This window comes from Triticum aestivum, chromosome 6D (genome assembly GCF_018294505.1).
Source record: "Triticum aestivum cultivar Chinese Spring chromosome 6D, IWGSC CS RefSeq v2.1, whole genome shotgun sequence".
In the NCBI taxonomy this organism is placed as follows: Eukaryota; Viridiplantae; Streptophyta; class Magnoliopsida; order Poales; family Poaceae; genus Triticum; species Triticum aestivum.
The window spans coordinates 61,198,368-61,223,588 of NC_057811.1; positions in this window are offsets into that span (position 1 = coordinate 61,198,368).

Genomic DNA, 25,221 nt, shown 5'->3' on the forward strand with positions numbered 1-25,221 from the left:
AAGAACGCATCACAAGGCCATTCGCACGGCCGAACCTCCGCAGTGCGAGGAAGATTGTATTTGGGCTTTTTATTCTCCTCATTCTGCTTATCCTTCAAGCTTCTGCTCGAGGAGCCTCTCAACAATCTCTTCATCACTTTCTTTCTATGAAAAATTTCCAAAAATTTTAGTGACTCAAAATAAAAGTGAACCAAACTAAACAAGATTGATAGCAACTACTCCCACAAGTGCCTAGAGACTATATCATGCATTAGAACTACTTGGGACCAAATAAATTTGACATGAAAGCTCAAGAACAGGGTCACCTTAGCAGCAAAAATTTGCAATAAATAAAGCACTAGAACAAAAACTAATTGGATCATTGGAGGAGTTACATACCGAAGAACAATCCCCCAAAACCGTTTTGGGAATGGAGCTTTGAGCAAAGAGATCGAAAATGGCAGCAAGATGAGCTAGAACACGGGTTTCAGCTATGGGAGGACTTTTTTCTAGAGGAAGACAAAGTGAGTGGGTGCTGGAATAACTGGAGGAGGTCCACATGGGGCCCACGAGGCAGGGGCCGCGCCCTGTGCCCCCGTGGCCAGATGGTGGGGCCCCCTGGTGTGTTCTTAGTGCCAGATATTCTTAAATATTCTACAAAAAATCATATTTCATTTTTAGGACGTTTGGAGAACTTTTATTTTCGGGGTATTTTTTATTGCTAGGATAATTCAGAAAATAGAGAGAAAATACTATTTTTTTGCTTTATTTAATCTAAATAACAAAAAGTAAAAGGAGGGTACAGAGAGTTGTGCTTTCTAACTTCATCTATCTCATGGTCATCAAAAGGAATCCACTAACAAGGTTGATCAAGTCTTGTTAACAAACTCTTTCCGAATCGCGTGAAACCGGAGAATTTTAGAATAACACTAAGTTACCTCAACGGGGATATGCACGTCCCCAACAATAAGAATATCATATTTCTTCTTGGCAGTAGGAAGAGGGAATTCAAAACCTCCAATAGTGATCATTGAAATTTTTCCAATAGAATTGATACTGTGGACTCGAGGTTGTTGCCTCGGAAAGTGTACCGTATGCTCATTACCATTAACATGAAAAGTAACATTTCCTTTGTTGCAATCAATAACAACCCCTGTAGTATTCAAAAAGGGTCTACCAAGGATAATCAAGATACTATTGTCCTCAGGAATATCAAGAATAACAAAGTCTGTTAAAATAGTAACGTTTGCAACCACAACAGGCACATCCTCACAAATACCGACAGGTATAGCAGTTGATTTATCGGCCATTTGCAAAGATATTTCAGTAGGTGTCAACTTATTCAAATCAAGTCTATGATATAAAGAGAGAGGCATAACACTAACACCGGCTCCAAGATCACATAAAGCAGTTTTAACATATTTTCTTTTAATGGAGCATGATATAGTTGGTACTCCTGGATCTCCTAGTTTCTTAGGTATTCCACCTTTAAAGTGTAACTAGCAAGTATGGGGAAATTTCGGCTTCCAGTATCTTTCTTTTATTTGTAACAATATCTTTCATGTACTTAGCATAAGGATTCATTTTAAGCATATCAGTCTAACGCATACGTAAAAAGATAGGTCTAATCATTTCAGCAAAGCGCTCAAAATCCTCGTCATCCTTTTTCTTGGATGGTTTAGGAGGGAAAGGCATGGGTTTCTGAACCCATGGTTCTCTTTCTTTACCGTGCTTCCTAGCAACGAAGTCTCTCTTATCATAACGTTGATTCTTTGATTGTCGGTTATCAAGATCAACAGCAGGTTCAATCTCTACATCGTTGTTATCGCTAGGTTGAGCACCGATATGAACATCATCATTAACATTATCACTAGGTTCATGTTCATTACCAGATTGTGTTTCAGCATCATAAATAGAAATATCATTGGGATTCTCAGGTGTGTCAACAACAGGTTCACTAGAAGCATGGAAAGTCCTATCATTTTTCTTTTTCTTCCTCTTAGAAGGACTAGGTGTATCAAATTTAGTTATCTGAGAATCTTGCTCAACTCTCTTAGGATAGCCCTCAGGATACAAAGGTTCCTGAGTCATTTTACCACTGCTAGTCATAACTCTAACAACATTATCTTTTTTCTTATTATTTAATTCATTGAGCAAATCATCTTGAGCTTTAAGAACTTGTTCTACCTGAGTGGTGACCATAGAAGCATGTCTACTAATAAGTTTAAGGTCACCTTTAACTCTAGACATATAATCACTCAAGTGTTCAATCATATAAGCATTACGTTTCAATTGTCTGCCAACATAAGCATTGAATTTTTCTTGTTTAACAATAAAGTTATCAAACTCATCCAAGCATTGACTAGCAGACTTATTACGAGGGATATCACCTTCATCAAATCTATAGAGAGAATTTACCTTTACTACCTGTGTCGGGTTATCAAGATCATGTATTTCTTCAATAGGTGGTAAATTCTTAACATCTTCAGCTTTAATACCCTTTTCTTTCATAGATTTCTTTGCCTCTTGCATATCTTCAGGACTGAGAATAGAATACCCCTTTTCTTCGGAGTTGGATTAGGAGTTGGTTCAGGAAGTGTCCAATCATTATCATTACTCAATATATTATTCAATAGCAATTCGGCTTGCTCAATAGTTCTTTCCCTGAAAACACAACCAGCACAACTATCTAGGTGGTATCTGGAAGCATCGGTTAGTCCATTATAAAAGATATCAAATATTTCATTTTTCTCGAGAGGATGATCAGGCAAAGCATTAAGTAATTGGAGAAGCCTCCCCCAAGCTTCTGGGAGACTCTCTTCTTCAATTTGCACAAAATTATATATTTCCCTTAAGGCAGCTTGTTTCTTTTGAGCGGGGAAATATTTAGCAGAGAAGTAATAAATCATATCCTAGGGACAACACACACAACCAGGAGCAAGAGAATTAAACCATTTTTAGCGTCACCCTTTAATGAGAACGGAAATAACTTACGGATATAGTAGTAACGAATTTTTTCCTCACGAGTGAATAGGGTAGCTATATTATTCAATTTAGTGAGATGTGCCACAACAGTTTTAGATTCATAGCCGTAAAAAGGATCAGATTCAACCAAAGTAATTAACTCCAGATCAACAGAGAAATCATAATCCTTATCAGAAATACAGATAGGTGAAGTAGCAAAAGCAGGGTCATATTTCATTCTAGCATTCAGAGACTTTTCTTTCAGCTTAACTAACAGTTTCTTAAGATCATACCTATCTTTGCAAGCAAAAAGATTTCAAGCAGTTTCTTCATCCATAACATAACCCTCAGGAACATCAGGCAATTCATATCTAGGGGGAGAATCTTCATCATCACTTTCATCAATATTATCAGTTTCAATAATTTCATTCTCTCTAACCCTAGCAAGTTGTTCATCAATAAATTCACCTAATGGCACAATATTATCAAGCATAGAAGTAGTTTCATCATAAGAATCATGCATAGCAGAAGTGGCATCATCCATAACATGCGACATATCAGAATCAATAACAGGTGTAGGTTTAGGTGTCGCAAGTTTACTCAAAACAGAAGGTGAATCAAGTGCAGAGCTTGATGGCAGTTCCTTACCTCCCGTCATAGTTGAGGGATAAATCTTGGTTTTTTCGTCTTTCAAGTTCCTCATAGTGATCAACAGATATAAATCCCAAGTGACTCAAAGAATAGAGCTATGCTCCTCGGCAATGGCGCCAGAAAATAGTCTTTATAACCCACAAGTATAGGGGATCGCAACAGTTTTCGAGGCTCGAGTATTCAACCCAAATTTATTGATTCGACTCAAGGGGAGCCAAAGAATATTCTCAAGTATTAGCAGCTGAGTTGTCAATTCAACCACACCTGAAAGACTTAATATCTGCAGCAAAGTATTTAGTAGCAAAGTAGTATGGAAGTAACGGCAACGGTGGCAAAAGTAACAGTAGCAGTTTTTATAGTAATCGCAACAGTGGCAACGGAAAAGTAACTAAGCAAAGACAATATGTGAAAAGCTCGTAGGCAATGGATCACTGATGGATAACTATGTCGGATGCGATTCCTCATGCAACAGTTATAACATAGGGTGACACAAAACTAGCTCCAATTCATCAATGTAATGTAGGCATGTATTCCGAATATAGTCATACGTGCTTATGGAAAAGAACTTGCATGACATCTTTTGTCCTACCCTCCCGTGGCAGCAGGGTCCTATTGGAAACTAAGGGATATTAAGGCCTCCTTTTAATAGAGTACCGGACCAAAGCATTAACACTTAGTGAATACATGATCTTCTCAAACTACGGTCATCACCGGGAGTGGTCCCGATTATTGTCACTTCGGGGTTGCCGGATCATAACAGATAGTAGGTGACTATTGACTTGAAAGACAGGATCAGGAACTCACATATATTCAGGAAAACATAATAGGTTCAGATCTGAAATCATGGCACTCGGGCCCTAGTGACAAGCATTAAGCATAGCAAAGTCATAGCAACATCAATCTCATAACACAATGGATACTAGGGATCAAACCCTAACAAAACTAACTCGATTACATGGTAAATCTCATCCGCCCCATCACCGTCCAGCAAGCCTACGATGGAATTACTCACGCACGGCGGTGAGCATCATGAAATTGGTGATGGAGGATGGTTGATGATGACGACGGTGACAGATTCCCCTCTCCGGAGCCCCGAACGGACTCCAGATCAGCCCTCCCGAGAGAGAGATTAGGGCGTGGCGGCGGCTCCGTATCGTAAAACGCGATGAATCCTTCTCTCTGATTTATTTCTCCCCGAACGTGAATATATGGAGTCAAGGCTGAGATCGGTGGAGCTCGAGGGGGCCCACGAGGGAGGGGGGCGAGCCCCAGGGGGTGGGCGTGCCCTGCACCCTCGTGGACAGGGTATGGGCCCCCTGATGCTGATTCTTTCGAAAGTATTTTTTATTATTTCCAAAACGTGTCTCCATGGATTTTCATGTCATTCCGAGAACTTTTATTTCTGCACAAAAATAACACCATGGCAATTCTGCTGAAAACAGCGTCAGTCTGGGTTAGTTCCATTCAAATCATGCAAGTTAGAGACCAAAACAAGGGCAAAAGTGTTTGGAAAAGTAGATATGTTGGAGACGTATCATGCACAACCCACCTGGGCACGCCTGGGCCCCCAGGCGTGGCCTGGTGGGTTGTGCCCCCCTCGTGGCACCCCTCAGGTGCTGCTCTGGCCCACCGGTGGTCTTCTGGTCCATAAAAAATCCACAAAAAGTTTCGCGGTGTTTGGACTCCGTTTGATATTGATTTCCTGCGATGTAAAACACAAGCAAAAAATAGCAACTAGCAGTGGGCAATGGGTCAATAGGCTAGTCCCAAAAAATGATATAAAGTTGCTATAAAGTGATGGTAAAACATCCAAGAATGATAATAAAACATCATGAATACTTCATAAATTATAGATATTGGAGACATATCAGCATCCCCATGCTTAATTCCTACTCGTCCTCGAGTAGGTAAATGATAAAATAAATAATTTATGAAGTGTGAATGCTAGCAAAGTGCATAAATTTGATCAATGATAATTTCAGTCACTTTTCCTAGCATCATGACAACAATTCTTTCTTATAAAACTTCTCATGTTAAAGTAGCAACCAATTCTCATGTTAAGGTTCAAACGATGAATTCTCTAGAAACTCAACAACCTATGTTCTCAGTCACCAAACAATTGTAATTCAACTTATTCAACAGAGTTTAAGTAAGAGCTCCACATACTCAACCATCATATAGTCTTCTATGATTGCTAACACTCACCGCATACGCATGAGCAAAATGTTTCAACTGGACACATAGAAAGATAGGGGCTTATAATTTCGCCTCCCAACGTATTCACCTCAAGGGTGATGTCAACAATAATAACTCATGCTACCCATATCCAACTAGATATATGTGCCTAGATCTTTCCTCCCCACATGATGCTTGCCCAAATAGAAAAATAAAAAGGAATAGAGAGAAAAACTTTGACCCTTTGCATAAAAGTAAATACTAAAAAGTAAAAGATAGGCCCTTCGCAGAGGGAAGCAGAGGTTTCCATGCGCTTATTTGTTTGTATGATCAACCCCTTAGTGCAAAAGAACGTCACGTTATATTACCCCTTATGATAACAACCTTTATTATGCAGTCTGTCGCTTTTATTCTTTGCCATCACTAGTTCATACAACGCTCAATTTTCTCTTACAATAAATGACTTAACACTTTTAGAAGCAATTTTTATTACCTACACTAGTAGAAAAAGGGTCATCTGTCCCGGTTGGTAAGGGCCTTTTTTCCCGGTTGTTGAACCAGGACTAAAGGTTCGTTACTAATGCCCTAGCCCTTTAGTCCCGGTTCTTACACGAACCGGGACAGATGGGCCTCCACGTGGCCAGTGCGGCGAGCCCAGGCAGGAGAGCCTTTGGTCCCGGTTGGTGGCACTAACCGGGACCAATAGGCATCCACGCGTCAGCATTTCAGGGGCTGGGGTTTTTGTTTTTTTTGAAAGGGGGGGTTGGGGGTTTTGGGGGGTTAATTTAGGTGTTTCATATGTTGTGTTAGCTAGCTAATTAATAGAGAGAAGTGTCCTGTCTTATCTCCGTGCTTGGTCGACGCTACGTACTATATACGTATAGAAAGGACTAGACACGCTAGCTAGTAAGCAAATGAAGGAAACAGAAGATCGTCATGAACATATATATGCATATAGAGAGAAGTGATATCGACCACCTCTCCTTCTCCGAGAGATTGGTCGAACAACAAGTTCTCATATATCTATCCGACACTACCGGCTACATATATACAATAATTATCTCTTACAATATAATCTCCTAATTATATATGTACACAGGGTCCACATAGTATTCTCCGTTTTCAGCGATCACGTGGTCAAGGAAGAATGCCGCCAATTCCTCTTGAATTGCTCGCATACGATCTGGTGGTAGGAGTTCATCCCGCATCCGAAAGATCTAATTTGAAGAAGGGGTCAATACATATATATATATATGAATAAATGAAACTCAACACAAATGATGGTAATAAAATAAAATTGTGAATATTATTTCTTACGCACTTCATATTGTTCGTCAGACTAGCCCCGCTCACAGGTCGTGTAGCGGATGGACTCGCAAACGTAGTATCCACAGAAATCATTCCCTTGTTCCTGCCACAACCACTTTCCAAGAAATAGAGGTCAATCAAGCTGATAAGCAAGCATGCTAAATGGTATTGATGAAACTAGCGCTTGAATCACTAGGAGATGCGCGGAACATGCTACTATAGTACTTACTTTCGGCTGTCTAAATTGCAGCTTCTTCGGCAGTCCCGGAGCTTTTTTGGTGAATTTTCTCCAAACCCTGCCAGACAAAGAAAACAATTACTTGATATCAGGAAATGAACAAAGTTGCTGATATGGTGGATAATGATCGATTTAACTTACTTCTCGACCATTTGAGTCATGTCCGCATAGTCCTGGGGATCTTTTTGTCTCGAGTCGAAGACGGTTACTAGTCCCTGCTCAAGCTTAATCTCTAGGATAATATAGTGGAAGCTGCGCACGCATGCATAAGTCATCAATTACATTACTATAACCTGGACTAATAAGGGAAACCGAATATGCACAAGACAGTAACACTCACTTGAAGTTGTAAGGAAAGAGTATTATATCTTTGTTTTCATTTATTACCAACGATCGTAGCAAGTTGGCATCGGTATTTTTGGCATGATATTTAACCTCAGTTGCATCTATGAGATTTGTGTTAATGAATCCAATATCACCGATTTGTCTTTTCTTCAATTCGGTGATCTTCAATCTGCATAATATAGTGAGGATAATTATAAATACATGCAATGAAAGAGCTGACCCATATAGAGAGACTTAATGACAGAAGTAGTACTACTTATAGACAGTAGCAAGTGATCATTGATTTATCAAGGGCCTTTTGATTGAAAAACTGGAATAACTCCTCAAATGGAACATTCAACAATTCAATTCCAACAAGGTCATGCTCCTCTTTAACTCTCAGTGTCAAAGTATTCCTCCCCCCAGACTCTCTGCAGGTTTTCATGTACCAACCATGTAATCTTCGCATCATCGTTGTTAGAGATCTTTCATCTTTGACGAGATGCTTCCCGTAATGGTATTTGTGTTCATCCACCTCCAAGAAATCATAATGTACATCGTCGGGCAGGTAATCTCCAAGATTGCTATAGCCGGGCACCATCCTCGGATCATTAGCGACGATGTTGCTAGACACCTTGAGCGGGGGGCACGATTGGTTCGCTTGTTCACCGAGCTGGGCAATTTGTTTCCCAGCTCGTCGTTATTTTAACCTTTGATCACTGACAGTACTTCCCGACCGCTCCGCTTCCACAAATGTCTTTGCAATAATGCGCTCATAGTTACCTTTCGGCGGAGACTTTGGTGGTTTTGTCAGGGCAGCCAGAGTGCGCTTCGCTTTCACCGGATCTACCTTCTCCTCCGGAGGTGGATGTTTCTTTGCTTTCACCCCTTCAAAGAAGTTCGTCACTTCGGCTCGCACGATCTTCGTGGTTTCCTCCTCGGTCCTCTCGTATGGTAACTTCTCTGGAGTCTTCAGAGAAGGACCGAATCTGTATTGCCTCTCGCCTCTGGCTGTACTGCTAGACGCCGGCAGAGCAGATGGAGCGGCTGCGGCTGTCTTCTTTCCTTGCTTACGAGGTGGAGGAGAAGGACTACGACGCGCCGGAGCAGCCGGAGCGGCGGCGGGTCTCTTCCGCCCTTGCTGACGAAGTTGTGCTCGATCCGAAGGGCTAGAAAAAAGAAGAAAGACGAGAGTTAATTAATATGTGTACATACCAAAACAATGAATGCATCAATTAGCTAGTCAGCACAGGCTTAACTAATATATTTACCTGGCCGGACTCTGTTCGGTCACCGGAGCCGTCACCACGGGCTCCTTCTTGCACCAGCATTGGGTCACCGGATCCATCATAATCATGTCTTTCCTCCTCCACTCTTTGATCGCCGTAGCCTGCTTCTTCACCCTGTTCTTCTAGACCATCATTGTCGTTAAGATACGACAAGACATCACCTCCGGCTAAGATTATGTCCCCCAACACCTCTTCTGCTTCCTCGTCTCGTCCGTGCTCCATTGTTTCTGCAAATGTTACAACATGGCAATTATTACACAAACATGACAGCAGGTGGATATATTAGTGCAAATGTAGACCTAGCTTATTCTGGGTTTGGGGTGGCCTCGGCAACGCTTCAAGGGTAGGGGCGCGGCGGGAGGGGGTAGGAGACCGACATCGTTTTTTTCTAGGGTTTGGGTGTCCTCAAGAGTTTTGGTCGAGCGAGAGGGCCCGGGGGTGCTCCCGTGGTATAAGTTATCAAGGTCGAAGTTATCCGGGAGGGGGTTATATCGACAACGACGACATACATACATGGGAAAATAATGTTATCGGGGAGGTGGTAGGTCGAACCCCCCTCGTGTTAAAGTTATCGGGACACGGGGTATATCGACAACGACATATCCGATAAAAAAATAAGAAGACGAAGAAGAAATAAAAAGAGGAGAAGAAGATATTAATAGAGGAGAAGATTGAAGAAAAAAAGAAGAAAAAAAAAGAGGAGAAGAAGAAAGGAATAGAGGAGAAGAAGAGAAAATAGAATTCTCTTCTTCTCCTCTATTCCTTTCTTCTTCCTCTCTTTTTTCTTCTTTTTCTTCTTCTCATTTATTTCTCATCTTCTTCCTCTCCTCTTCTTCTCCTTTCTTCTTCTTATTTTCCTTTTTCCTCTCATTCTTTTTCTTCTTCTTCCTTTCCTAGCTAGATATATAAAACTTTTCTAAAAATTTAACTTTTGCATATATAAAACTTTTTCTTCTTCCTTCTTCTTCCGTCTATTCCTTCTTCCTAAATATATAAAACTTTTCTAAAAATGAAACTAACCTAAAATGTACTAAATCAGAGAACATATATAGATAAAACTTTTCTAAAAATCTAACTTTTGCATATATGTATTTTTAAAACATCATTACAATTGAAAAAATACATACATACATACAAAAAACACGTAAAAAATACATACATACATATATGAACATACATCAAAAAAATACATATATCTAAAAAATACATACATACATATATGAAAATCTAAAAACATGTAAAAAAATAGCACGGCGGCGGGGCCGGCAGAGGCGCAGTGCTCACAGAGGGAGGAGCGGCGGGCGGCGTCGGGCAAGCAGTGGCGCGGAGACGGCGTCGGGGCAGGAGCGGCGCGCGGCGGGGCAGGGGCGGCGCGCGTCGGGGCAGGGACGGTGCGCAGCGACGACGTCGGGCGAGGGCGCGGCGACGGCGAGGGCGCGGGCGCGGCGACGGCGAGGGCGCGGGCGACGACGGGCGCGGGCGACGACGGGGGGGTCGGGGCGCGGCAGAGGCACGGCGAGGGCGCGCGGCGTGGTCGGGGGGCAGGGCGACGGCGGCGTGGTCGGGGGCGCGGCAGAGGCACGGCGAGCTTGGGCAGCCTGGCGGCGTCGTCGGAGGGATCGAAGAACTGACGAAATTTTCACTAGTGGTTGGCTTATATAGGCACACCTTTGGGCCGGTTGGTGGCACCAACCGGGACCAATGCCACCCTTTAGTCCCGGTTGGTGCACCAACCGGGACCAAAGGTCCTTTTCAGCAGCCCAAAGGGCGGGAAGCGGCGGCCTTTGGTCCCGGTTGGTGGCACAAACCGGGACTAAAGGGGGGCATTGGTCCCGGTTGGTGCCACAACCGGGACCAAAGGCCTTGCACTGCCCGCGGCCAAAAGTTTAGTCGCACCTCGCTAGTTGAGAGGGCTCGAAGTGGCTTATAAGCCCCACTGCGGCTGCCCTCTCAAGCTAATCTCAATGCAGATTACGGCTAATGTCACAACTGTGCTGTCTGTGGGCCTATCTGGGCCTTCTGCGGGCCTGAATCCTGGCCCAGGTTGGGTTTCTAGTCGTATTCAGGCCGTGGTGGCCCATAGGTGGCATGTTTTTTTTATTTTTTGCCTTTTTTTGTTTTCTTTTTTGCTTTATTTATTTTTGTTTTGTTTCTACTTACAACAAAAAACTTATTTATTTTATTTTATTTTGTTTCTAATTACTTATTTATTTTACTTTATGATAATTCTTTTTGCTATTAAAGTTTCTAACAAAAAAGTTCTTTATGAAAATTCTTTTTGCTTTCAATGATTTTGAACAGAAAATACTTCGATAATTTTAGTTGCATCAATTTTATATAATTTTAGTTTCAATAATACTAGAGGTTGCTTATAATGTTTTGAACAGAAAATACTTTGACAATTTTAGTTTCATAAATTTTATTTATGTTATTAAAGTTTATTTTATTTTTTTTCTACTTATATATTTTATTAAAGTTTATATTATTTTGTTTCTAATTACTTATTTATTTTATTTGTTATTTTTCACGCACCATTTTTCATGCATTTACTGATTATTTTAAGCTATAAGACCCTAAAATTGAAAAGCATTTCAAATGAACTCTGAAAAGGTTGAAAATTGGCATGGTATCATCATTTCATCCACATAGCATGTGCAAGAAAGTTGAGTGGGTTACGGCAAAAACTGGATGCTCTTCGTGTACAAAACGGACAATCTCTTTCGAAGTATCAGGATTTCATACGGAAACTCGTCTGTTACAAAGGGATTTCATTTTTTTAAACTTATTTGAACTCCTGACTTTTTGTGTGTTCAAAATGCACCATTCAAAGCCACATCATCAATTTTCAACTTTCTGACTTCATTTGTTATTTTTCATGCATTTATTGATTATTTTGAGCTATAAGACCCTGAAATTGAAAAACATTTCAAATGAACTTTGAAAAGGTTGAAAGTTTGGGCATGGTATCATCATTTCATCCACATAGCATGTGCAAGAAAGTTGAGAGGGTTACGGCAAAAACTGGATGCACTTCGTGTACAAAACGGACAATGGTATCATACTCGTCTGTTACAAAGTTGGCATGGTATCATCATAATAGTTGCGGGAGAAAGTCTTCACTTTTTCTTCGCTTGTGTCATTTGCTTATTGCGCCGTAACCATGGATAATCTTCATCGTTTATCAGGATGCTTGGGTCAGCCTTGACTTTGAAGGGAGGAATTTCATGAAACTTTTCATAATCTTCAGACATGTCTGTCTTGCCCTCCACTCCCACGATGTCCCTTTTTCCTGAAAGAACTATGTGGCGCTTTGGCTCATCGTATGATCTATTCGCTTCCTTATATTTTCTTTTTCTCGGTTTGGTAGACATGTCCTTCATATAAAAACCTGTGCCACATCATTGGCTAGGACGAACGGTTCGTCAGTGTACCCAAGATTTTTCAGATCCACTGTTGTCATTCCGTACTGTGGGTCTACCTGTACCCCGCCTCCTGACAGATTAACCCATTTGCACTTAAACAAAGGGACCTTAAAATCATGTCCGTAGTCAAGTTCCCATATGTCCACTATGTAACCATAATATGTGTCCTTTCCCCTCTTGGTTGCTACATCAAAGCGGACACCGCTGTTTTGGTTGGTGCTCTTTTGATCTTGGGCGATCGTGTAAAATGTATTCCCATTTATCTCGTATCCTTTGTAAGTCAATACAGTCAAAGATGGTCCCCTGGACAACGAGTAAAGCTCATCACAAACAGTGTTGTCACCTCTGAGACATGTTTCCAACCAACTGCTGAAAGTCCTGAGGTGTTCACATATAATCCAGTCGTCGCACTGCTCCGGGTGTTTGGAGCGCAGACTGTTTTTGTGTTCAGCGACATACGGGGTCACCAAGGTAGAGTTATGTAGAACTGTGTAGTGTGCTTGAGACCAAGAATGCCTGTCCCTGCATATTATTGAGTCCGCTCCTAGCGTGCCTTTTCCAGTCAGTCTCCCCTCATACCGCGATTTAGGGAGACCTATCTTCTTAAGGCCAGGAATGAAGTCAACACAAAACCCAATGACATCCTCTGTTTTGATGGCCCATGGAGATGCTTCCTTCTGGCATAGAGCGGTTACAGACATATTTCTTTAGGACTCCCATGAACCTCTCAAAGGGGAACATATTGGGTAGAAATACGGGCCCCAGAATGACAATCTCGTCGACTAGATGAACTAGGACGTGCGTCATGATATTGAAGAAGGATGGTGGGAACACCAGCTCGAAACTGACAAGACATTGCGCCACATCACTCCTTAGCCTTGGTATGATTTCTGGATCGATCACCTTCTGAGAGATTGCATTGAGGAATGCACATAGCTTCACAATGGCTAATCGGACGTTTTCCGGTAGAAGCCCCCTCAATGCAACCGGAAGCAGTTGCGTCATAATCACGTGGCAGTCATGAGACTTTAGGTTCTGGAACTTTTTCTCTGGCATATTTATTATTCCCTTTATATTCGACGAGAAGCCAGTCGGGACCTTCATACTGAGCAGCATTCAAAGAAGATTTCTTTCTCTTCTTTCGTAAGAGCGTAGCTGGCAGGACCTTCATACTGCTTCGGAGGCATGCCGTCTTTTTCGTGCAAACATTGCAGGTCCTCCCGTGCCTCAGGTGTATCTTTTGTCTTCCCATACACGCCCAAGAAGCCTAGCAGGTTCACGCAAAGGTTCTTCGTCACGTGCATCACGTCGATTGAAGAGCGGACCTCTAGGTCTTTCCAGTAGGGTAGGTCCCAAAATATAGATTTCTTCTTCCACATGGGTGCGTGTCCCTCAGCGTCATTTGGAACAGCTAGTCCGCTGGGACCCTTTCCAAAGATTACGTGTAAATCATTGACCATAGCAAGTACGTGATCACCGGTACGCATGGCGGGCTTCTTCCGGTGATCTGCCTCGCCTTTGAAATGCTTGCCTTTCTTTCGACATTGATGGTTGGTCGGAAGAAATCGACGATGGCCCAGGTACACATTCTTCCTGCATTTGTCCAGGTATATACTTTCAGTGTCATCTAAACAGTGCGTGCATGCGTGGTATCCCTTGTTTGTCTGTCCTGAAAGGTTACTGAGAGCGGGCCAATCGTTGATGGTTACAAACAGCAACGCGTGCAGGTTAAATTCCTCCTGTTTGTGCTCATCCCACGTACGTACACCGTTTCCATTCCACAGCTGTAAAAGTTCTTCAACTAATGGCCTTAGGTACACATCAATGTCGTTGCCGGGTTGCTTAGGGCCTTGGATGAGAACTGGCATCATAATGAACTTCCGCTTCATGCACATCCAAGGAGGAAGGTTATACATACATAGAGTCACGGGCCAGGTGCTGTGATTGCTGCTCTGCTCCCCGAAAGGATTAATGCCATCCGCGCTTAAACCAAACCATACGTTCCTTGGGTCACCTGCAAACTCAGCCCAGTACTTTCTCTCGATTTTTCTCCACTGCGACCCGTCAGCGGGTGCTCTCAACTTCCCGTCTTTCTTACGGTCCTCACTGTGCCATCGCATCAACTTGGCATGCTCTTCGTTTCTGAACAGACGTTTCAACCGTGGTATTATAGGAGCATACCACATCACCTTCGCAGGAACCCTCTTCCTGGGGGGCTCGCCGTCAACATCACCAGGGTCATCTCGTCTGATCTTATACCGCAATGCACCGCATACCGGGCATGCGTTCAGATCCTTGTACGCACTGCGGTAGAGGATGCAGTCATTAGGACATGCATGTATCTTCTGCACCTCCAATCCTAGAGGGCATCCGACTTTCTTTGCTGCGTATGTACTATCGGGCAATTCGTTATCCTTTGGAAGCTTCTTCTTCAATATTTTCAATAGCTTCTCAAATCCTTTGTCAGGCACAGCATTCTCTGCCTTCCACTGCAGCAATTCCAGTACGGTACCGAGCTTTGTGTTGCCATCTTCGCAATTGGGGTACAACCCTTTTTTGTGATCCTCTAACATGCGATCGAACTTCAGCTTCTCCTTTTGACTTTCGCATTGCGTCCTTGCATCGACAATGACCCGGCGGAGATCATCATCATCGGGCACTGGTTCCTCTTGATCTTCAGCAGCTTCCCCCCTTGCAGCATCATTGGGCACATCGTCTGGTTCCTCTTGATCTTCAGCAGCTTCCCCCGTTGCAGCATCACCGTATTCAGGGGGCACATAGTTGTCATCGTCCTCTTCTTCTTCGCCGTCTTCCATCATAACCCCTATTTCTCCGTGCCTCGTCCAAACATTATAGTGTGGCATGAAACCCTTGTAAAGCAGGTGGGCTGTGAAGGATTTTCCGGTCAGAGTAAGACTTCGTATTCCCACATATAGGGCATGGACAACACATAAAACCATTCTGCTTGTTTGCCTCAGCCACTTCGAGAAAATCATGCACGCCCTTAATGTACTCGGAGGTGTGTCTGTCACCGTACATCCATTGCCGGTTCATCTGCGTGCATTATATATAATTAAGTGTGTCAAAAACCATTACAGAACATCATGAATAGATAATTATGTGACCAAATTAATAGAAGTTCATCATTACAATAAAACCAAAGTACATACACAGTTCTCATCTAACAACATATAGCTCTCCAGAGCATCTAATTAATTAAACCATACATTGAAACTATGTAAAACATTTCAATGCGAAAACAAATGCGATCATCATCGCCACCAAGGTAACAATTGATCCAACGGCATAATGATACCAAGCCTCGGTATGAATGGCATATTTTCTAATCTTTCTAATCTTCAAGCGCATTGCATCCATCTTGATCTTGTGGTCATCGATGACATCCGCAACATGCAACTCCAATATCATCTTCTCCTCCTCAATTTTTTTTATTTTTTCCTTCAAGAAATTGTTTTCTTCTTCAACTAAATTTAACCTCTTGACAATAGGGTCGGTTGGAATTTCCGGTTCACATACCTCCTAGATAAATAAAATCTATGTGACGTTGGTCGGCATAATTTTCATAAACAATAAATGAACCAATAGTTATAAAGATAATATATACCACATCCGAATCATAGACAGGACGAGGGCCGACGGGGACGGATACAAAAACCATCGCACTATAAAAGCATAAGTAGAAATTACAGCACTACAGGAAACAGCTACTTTGCCGTCTGCCATGGCGGACGGCAAAGGCTCGAAAGGCGGACGGCAAAGACCTTTGCCATCAGCCGCGGACGGCAAAAGGCTCCGGCAAAGAAGGCTACGGTAAACAGCTGCTTTGCCGTCTGCTTCCTGGCGGCGGACGGCAAAGGCTCTTTGCCGTCCGCGGCGGACGGCAAAGAGGGCGGACGGCAATAATTGCGCTGTCAGTCCGTTAAGTGGCTAACGGCAGACCTTTGCCGTCCGCCGCAGACGGCAAAGAGCCTTTGGTCTTTGCCGTCCGCCTTATGATGTCATGTACACGTCACTAGATGGCAGGTTCTTTGCCGTCTGCCACTGATGGCAAAGTGCAGGTTCTTTGCCGTCTGCCACGGACGGCAAAGTCTTTGCCGTCTGCCACTGTAGGCAAACTGACCAAATGGGTCAGCTCCCAGGAAGCACAGTTGGCTGCCACGTGGCTTCTTTGCCGTCCGCGGCAGACGGCAAAGGCTCTTTGCCGTCGGTGGCAGACGGCAAAGAGCCTGCATATTGTCTGTTTTTTCTGTTTTTTATTAAATCCCACAATTTGCAGCACATATCACATATATAAGTTTCATATCCAGCACATATCCAACACATATCTAGCACATATCACATATCACATATCCAGCACATATCACATATCACATATCCAGCACATATCACATATCACATCAGTTTCATCCATACACATTGTTCATACATAAGGAAGTTCCATCCATACACATTGTTCCATCCATATATATATTACAATGCAAAGTGTCATGAAGATAGCAAGCTAGATACAATGCAAAGTTTCATCAAAGGCACTCCATCATAGCAAGCTAGCTTCCATCAAGTGAATGAAATCTGCAAAATGGTAAATAAGAAAGTTAGAAATAGGTGACTAGAACAAGAAGAAGACTAGAACAAGAAGTATATGTCATTTATGAGCTAACTTAGGTGAAATGGATCATATATGAGCTAACTAAGTTGAAATGGGTTGTTTATGAGCTAACTTAGTTGAAATGGATCATTTATGAGCTAACTTAGTTGAAATGGGTCGTTTATGAGCTAACTAAGGTGAAGGGCATCGTTTTTGAGCTAAGTAAGGTGAAATGGGTCATTTTGGAGCTAACCTAGTTGAAATGGATCGTTTTTGAGCTAACTTAGTTGAAATGGATCGTTTTTGAGGTAACTAAGGTGAAATGGATCTTTTTTAGCTCACTTAGGTCAAATGGATCGTTTTTGAGCTAACTTAGTTGAAATGGATCGTTTTTGAGCTAACTTTGTTGAAATGGATCATTTTTGAGCTAATTTAGTTGAAATGGATCGTTTTTGAGCTAACTTAGGTGAAATGGATCATTTATGAGCTAATTTAGTTGAAATGGATCTTTTTGAGCTAACTTAGGTGAAATGGGTCATTTATGAGCTAACCTAGGTGAAATGGGTCGTTTATGAGCTAACCTAGGTGAAATGGGTCGTTTATGAGCTAACCTAGGTGAAATGGGTCGTTTATGAGTTAACCTAGGTGAAATGGGTCGTTTATGAGCTAATTATGCAATTTTTGACATAAGTAAGCTAAGTACATATCGTTTTAGAGCTAACTTAGGTAAAATGGATGGTTTATGAGGTCAGTAAGCTTATTAAGTCATTTTGGAGGAAAAGAAGCTAACTCTAGGTCATTATGGTAAGCATATTGGAGGAAATAAAGCTAAGTCTAGGTCTTTATGCATTTGTTAAGCAAAACACTAGAGAAACTTACCGTGATCAGGGAGGTGTAGGAGCGGGCTGGCTAGTGCCGGTAGCTGGAGAAGGATCATGCGATGCGTTTCTGGAGTTAAGCTGCACCAAAGATCATTTCCAATGTCTCGTTAGCATTATGACACTCAAATGTTAAGACTAGCAAGTAATGTCCATTCAAATTAAACTCACCGTGGTCCCAGGAGCAATCACTGGCATCGGCGGAGCGGTCTGACCGGTCTTCTCGCACACAGACTGCACATTTGGTTTTGACGACTCAGTCATACTAGTTAGTAATGAGACAAACACTACATGAATGTTTTGGCTAATCTGCAGAAGAAACTTACCACAAGGAGCTCGTACATGGCCCTTGCCTGCATGTCATTCCGTGCCCTCTCCTCCTCCATCATCTTTGTCGTCCTCTCCTCCAACTCCCGCTGCCTCTCCGCCGCCTCCGCCAGAAGTTTCTCCGTTCTATCTCTCTCACTCTGTATAGCAGCCTGCAACACCACTCACATGACCATTTGTAATCATTGATGGAAGCGCACACAATGTAATGGAGAAAGATAGCTGAGTACGTATCACTAACCTTGATGGCGAGTTGCACTGGCCGTTCACGAGGCCTTATCTCAGGAGCGGAGCTCGACTGGCGCGCCTTGATCTCTGGGAGAGTGCTAGGACAACGGATAAGTCCATCTCCAATGGCTATGGAGCCATGGGACCTCCCGCCACCAGATATCATCACCAGCTCTGGATCAATGGGACCCTGGCTCGGGTTAAAGTCCTCCCCTTTCCTCGCCTTCCCCTCATCTCTATATCTCACGAGCTTGTTGTGGGAGGAGATGTTGGTGAAGTTGTTTGCATCATCGAGGTCAGACTGAGAGAAAGCCTTGACTTTCTTGTAAGAGCCAGTGTGGGCCATGGCATACAGGTCGTACACCTCTGGCACCTTATCCGCCTTATTGTGGCGTGCCTGAAAGAGAGAAACAATGAAAATTAGTAACTAAAGGGCTCAAGCTAGCATGATGAATGAATTGCATGAATCATGAAGCAAACCACATACCCAGTTGCGCCCGAACTGATATAAGTTGGAGCTGCCTTGATGGTGTGGCACACCTTCCATTTGGGCACGTTTGTCCTTGGCCTGGTTGTGGAGGGCTAGCCATTCTTGTGAGCACCACTCATCGACCAACACCTCCCAACAATCCATCCGATCCGCACACCATCTCGGAGGCGCCTAAGTTAGCAAATAGAAACTTGAGCGCTACGGCTAAGAATTACTAAATGAAGGAACTTAAGTAGAAGGCCTTAAGAATTACCTTCATGTACTGCTCCTTACTCAGGAACTTATCGCGGCACGCCGGCTTGGTCTTCTTGATACCACGCAAGGCGTAGTAGTCTCGAACAGCCTGCACCCGAGCCTCGTGCCGTAAGTTCTGGAGTAGGCGCTTGCAGACGTTCTCGATAACATTTGCGCACTCCTCCTCGTATCCCTCCTCACACCTGTAGAATGTCTGCAATCAAATGAGACAATATTGATTAGTACAATTAATAACTAGCTAGTTGAAGATTTTGAAATGTGTAAAGGAGAAATTACCCAGAACGTCCTGATCACCATGTCTGCCCTCGTGTCGCACACGACACCGTCGATAATGACATCCGGCGGGGCCGGGGCAGCCACGTAGTGCTCCCAGCTCAACCCAAGCTCTGGAAGCCGACCCTCACCAGGCAACGTGACAAACCCCGGGAAGTTTTGCCGGCAAAGAACTCCAAGGACGGAGTTGGGCCGGCGGACACTATGATGGTGGTCCCAACCCCTGCAGCATGACAAGGCCAACGCATTAGTTATTTGAAGAAACGTGAATGCAGAAGGTACAAAAATTTTAAATGCACTTACGTACCTCTCCCCATCAGGGAAGATCAACCACCTCTGCTCGCGGGTCGCCGGCACGGACGGGAGCCGTGTAGCACCACGCTGGTAGACGGTGCCACCCTCCTCCTCAAGATCAGTCGGCTCCCCGCCATCATCAGCATGGCCACTCGGCTCCTCGGGCTGATCCGGCCAGGTACCCCATCCGGACGTGTGCTCCTCCGGGGTCTCGTGGGCCGAACTCTCGTGGGCCGAAGGCCAGTCGACCCGAGGCTCGTGGGCCCAAGACCCGTGGACCGGAGGCTCGTGGACCGGAGTCCGTGTAGCCTCCTCCTCGGACGAGTCCACCCTAGCAGTCACGTGCTCGGGTGAAACAGCTGGGGGTGGCGGCGAGGAAGGCGCCCTAGCAGTCACCCTACCTCCTCTCCCGCGACCACGTGCCCCACCTCCTCTCTTCCTACCTCGTCCCCTGCTGGGCACCGCGGTGGACGAAGAAGGGCCCGGCGGTGTGGACATACTGTCCAGCAACGCTCGGCGAAGAGGTACGTCTGGAATCGAAGACCTCAGACCACGCGCCGAGGAAGAAGGAGCCTTGGCGCGCTCCCGACCAGCGCCCACCATCTTTCAACACCTGCCATGACAAACAGTAAACGAAATTAGTACAACATAAAAAAAAGACCGACATGAATAATAATATGTGTATCACTTAAGTGTATCATCATCAAGTACAACATTAAAAAATTTAATACCTGACACTACTAATAATCTCGATCAGTATCATCAATAAATGCATAATCATCATCATCACTATAATCAATGACGGGCTCATAGGGTTCAGTGGCATCAACATGTGCAAGGCCACCTTGACGTAATCGGTCAAGCAATGACAGGTCATCCGCAGCAGTAACCTCTTCTTGTTCCGGCTCTTCTTGTTCCTCCTCTGGGGTGATGTCGGATTCACTGTCACTGTCTACTTCAATGTTTTGGGGTGAAGTATAGCGGTTCTTGAAACGCTTTTTGGAAAGACGTGTCTCTTGGAAGAATTCTCCTTCATATGTGTCTGGGTTAATGTGAGGTTCATAATCCTCTTCCTTTGGGGGAGATAGTCTAGCACGTGGCGGCACTTCATAAACGACATCCCAACCTTTCAGATTTGGATTAGTTTGGCAGGCCCACGGTAGATAGAATACTTGGGTTGCCTGTTGAGCCGTAATATAGACATCAGGAACATCTAAATGGGTGCTTTGGTTGATTTCAACTAGCCCTATATGTTCATGAGTTCTTCTAGTCTCCTTCGGCTGAAACCAATAACATTTGAAGACTACGACATTCGGTGGGTTTTCACCATAGAATAGAAGTTCATAAATTGCTTCAACTCTCCCATAATACTCGGTACCTCCTTCGCCGATAGCAGATACACAACAATTTGTAGACTTTCGGTCGGCCATAGATAGCTCTTTGCCATAGGTACGAAAGCGATACCCGTTGATGTCGTATTTGTCAAATGAACGGACCTTATAGTCAAAACCATTAGCGACTTGTCTCAATTCGGCATCCATAGACTCTGAATTAGCCTACAAGTTTAATATGAAAGGATTGTTGCATTACGCACAAATTAGCGAATGAAACCGGGATAGCCGCCTACAAATTAGCCTACAAGTCTAATAGAAATTACCGTTTGTTTGAACCAAGAGATGAAACCGGGATAGCCGCCACCTTGCTTTGCGAGAAGCTCATACTCTTCGACAGAATCCTTTTGGATCACCGCTCCATACGAGAATAAGGCGACGTATCGACTGTATGAAATATCCAGGAATAAGAGCAGTTCAAAGGAAATAGAAGTTGCGAAACTATGTACCGAGAACTTACTCGATGTACGGCCGCACTTCTATCAGGTTGTTGAAGATATACAACGAAATGGTCCGCCATTGTTCGTTATCCAAAGATACTGGATTTGAAACACTGGCTGGTGCGAGATTCCCTTTGAATAGGCTGAGGTTGGATCCACCCTTTTTAGGGTCGTCAGCATTGTACCGAGGCTTCGGATTATGCAAATGACGATTTTTGGCTTCGTAGTGTGCTGTCACGAAGTTTGCCGCCTCCTCAGTGATGAATGCCTCAGCCATCGATGCTTCAATTCTACGTTTATTTTTACATTTTTGTCGAAGCGTCTTCTGCATCCTCTCAGTTGGGTAGCACCAACGATTTTGCACGGGCCCCCCCAATCTTGCCTCGGTCGGGAGATGCAAAATCAAATGTTGCATTGGATTAAAGAAGCCCGGTGGAAAGATCTTCTCTAACTTGCAGATCAACTCCGGCGCCAACTCTTCCATTTCTTCTAGCACGCTAGGCGATAGTTCTTTCGCACAAAGAACACGGAAGAAATAGCTGAGTTCTGCCAGTACTAGCCATTCATCCTCAGGGATGAAGCCACGCAACATCACCGGCATTACCCGCTCAATCCATATGTGCCAATCATGACTCTTGAGACCAAATATCTTCAATTTATCAAGACTGGCTCCCCTCTGTAGATTCGCTGCATACCCATCGGGGAACATCAACTGCATTTTCACCCACAAGATAATTTCCCTCATAGCCGGCCTTCCAAGATTGAACCATGCCTTTGGCTTCGTCCAGTTCTGCTTTCCTTTCGGTTCTTTCATGTTTTGTAACGGCCTATCACATAGCGCCTCCAGATCGACTCTAGCCTTAGTATTATCCTTTGACTTCCCATCTATGCCGAACAATGTACCAAAAAGTGCCTCGGCGATATTCTTCTCAGTGTGCATCACGTCGATGTTGTGTGGGCAAAGGAGGTCTTTGAAGTAAGGCAGATCCCATAAGCATGTTTTGTGAGTCCAGGCGTGCTTAGAATTATACCCCTTGAAGTACCCTGGACGCTCGGGATCTGGCTCGAGAGCGTTTAACTGATCCAGGGTCTGTTGGCCTGTCAATGCATGTGGTGCAGAGTTTTTGACAACTCTACCTCTGATGAAGTTCTTCTTGTCTTTCCTGAACTTATGGCGAGGATTCAGGAACTCTCTATGCATGTCGAAGCAAGAAAACTTGCGACCGGCCTGAAGCCAACGAAACTCAAGAGCTCCCTTGCATGTGGGGCACGGGAACCTTCCATGCACACACCAGCCAACGAATAGCGCATACGCCGGCAAGTCATGCGTCGAGTACATGTACCAGACACGCATTATGAAGTTCCGTTTGCTATAGGCATCGTATGTCTTGAACCCATTATCCCAGGCTTCTTGCAATTCGTCCTTAAGCGGTTGCATGTACACATTCATATTTTTCCCCGGATAGTTGGGCCCTGGAATTATCAACGTCAGGAAAATGTTCTTTCTTTTCATAATCTGTCCGGGGGGGAGATTGAGTGGAAAGACAAATACGGGCCAACAACTGTATTGGGCTGCCGTCATACCAAACACACTGAACCCATCCGTGCTGATGCCGACTCGAGGATGCCTCGGATCTGCCGCTTTGTCACCATGTAATTCATCAAACTTTTTCCACGCAACACCATCCGATGTGTGTACAATCATCAGATTCCCATCTGCATCTAGTTCGGTTCTTTTGCCCGTTTTGTGCCATGTCATCTGTCTGGCCGTCTCTTCGACCATGAAAAGACGTTGAAGTCTTGGTACGATTGGCATATACCGAAGAACACTAACGGGGATTTTGGTCTGTGTCTTCTCACCCATACCGTTGTCTACCACAACATACCTGGAAGACTTGCAAATGGGACAACAGTTCAAGTCCGCATAGTCAAGCCTAAACAAGACACATCCTTTCTCACAGGCATGTATCTTATCATAGGGCATCTTCAGTGCACGGAGGATTTTGTCCGACTGGTACAGGTTTGCAGGCATTACATGGACTTTGGGTAGAAAGCGTCCAAATACTGTCATCATTGCATCATAGCATTCTCTGCCCAAGTTGAACTGAGCCTTCAGAGCCATTACTTGTGAGATGGCATCCAACTGACAAAGCTCAGTGTGCTCATGGAGCGGACGTTTTGCAGACTCCAACATTTCATTGAAGGCCTTTGCAGATTCCTCCATCTCCTCGTCCGAATCCCGAGCATCATCAAAGTCTTGCACCATGTTTTCCATACCGGTACCATGCTCGTCGGTGCGACGACGATCCACCTCGGCTCGGTCACGTTGGGCAGACTCACCATGAAATGTCCACACCGTATAATCGGGCGTAAAACCACTCTTCTGCAGGTGTTTGCCCATTTCAGCCTCTGTCCTCTTTTCCCAATTGCCGCACCGTAAACAGGGGCACCAGGTTTTCCTCTGGCCATTTGCAAATGCGGCTCGCACAAACCCCTTGGTTTTTGTGAACCATTCAGTGCTCCATTTGTTCTGACCAGTGTGACCGGTGTACATCCACGCACGATCACTCATCTTGACTTTCAGAGCTACTAGACACACAACAAATATATATATATATATAATTCACCATGTATGTATTCATCAGTTGATCTACTTTGTCAATTTTATTACGTCCATGCAACCTACACTCTAATAGGTAATGATAGGTCCTAATCCCACCCGAGTATGTTTAGATTGGGTTCATTTTCCCATGCTATGCCCCGGATCCTACGCAAAATTTCGGCAGCACCTCCCCGCTGTTCTCCTGATACACGTCTCTGCAATAAACAGAGAGGATGTGTACCCGGAGAACAACAGGGGAGGCACTGACGAAATTTATGCGTCGGATCCGGAGCAAAGCATATGGGAAAACGAACCCAATCTAAACATACTCGGGCTGTCCATGGATAGCGTTGGACAATTCGAAAGAATCAAGGTTATAAATATGCAAATGCATGCATATTTATAACTATGACGCTTTCGAACGGGAGACACATATTGGTTACGCATACTGATAATTCAAGACACATATATATCTAGCTATCAAGTTTCATCGGAATAGATCAAATAATTAATGGGGGAGGAGGACATGTCATTTGTGCTCACCCACGAACGAAGGGGCAGAGCTCGTCAAACGCACGGCCAGGTCGTCGAACACCAAACCTCGCAGCGATGAAACAACTGCACATTTAAAACTACCCGATCAACACAATTATATATGATGTTTTTCATAACAAAATCGAAAGATATATGACCTAACTAATAATTCACAAATATATGACCCCGTCGGCTTCTGGAAGGCCAAAGAACACCTTTTCGGGACGTGTCGGGGGTCGGGGTGTCGTGTCGGTCTCGGGGTGCCGTGTCGGGGTCGGGGTTGGGGTCTCGGGGTCGGGGTGTCGGGTCGGGGTGTCGGGTCGGGGTGCCGGGTCGGGGTCGGTGTGCCGTGTCGGTGTCGGGGTCGGGGTCGGGTCGGGGGTCGGGGTCCGGGTCGGGGTATCGTGCTCGGGGTCTCGGGGTCGGGGTGCCGGGTCGGGGTCGGGGTGCCGTGTCGGTGTCGGGGTCGGGGTGTCGGGTCAGGCTCGGGGTCGGGGTGTCTTGTCGGGGTGCCGGGTCGGGGTCGGGGTGCCGTGTCGGTGTCGGGGTC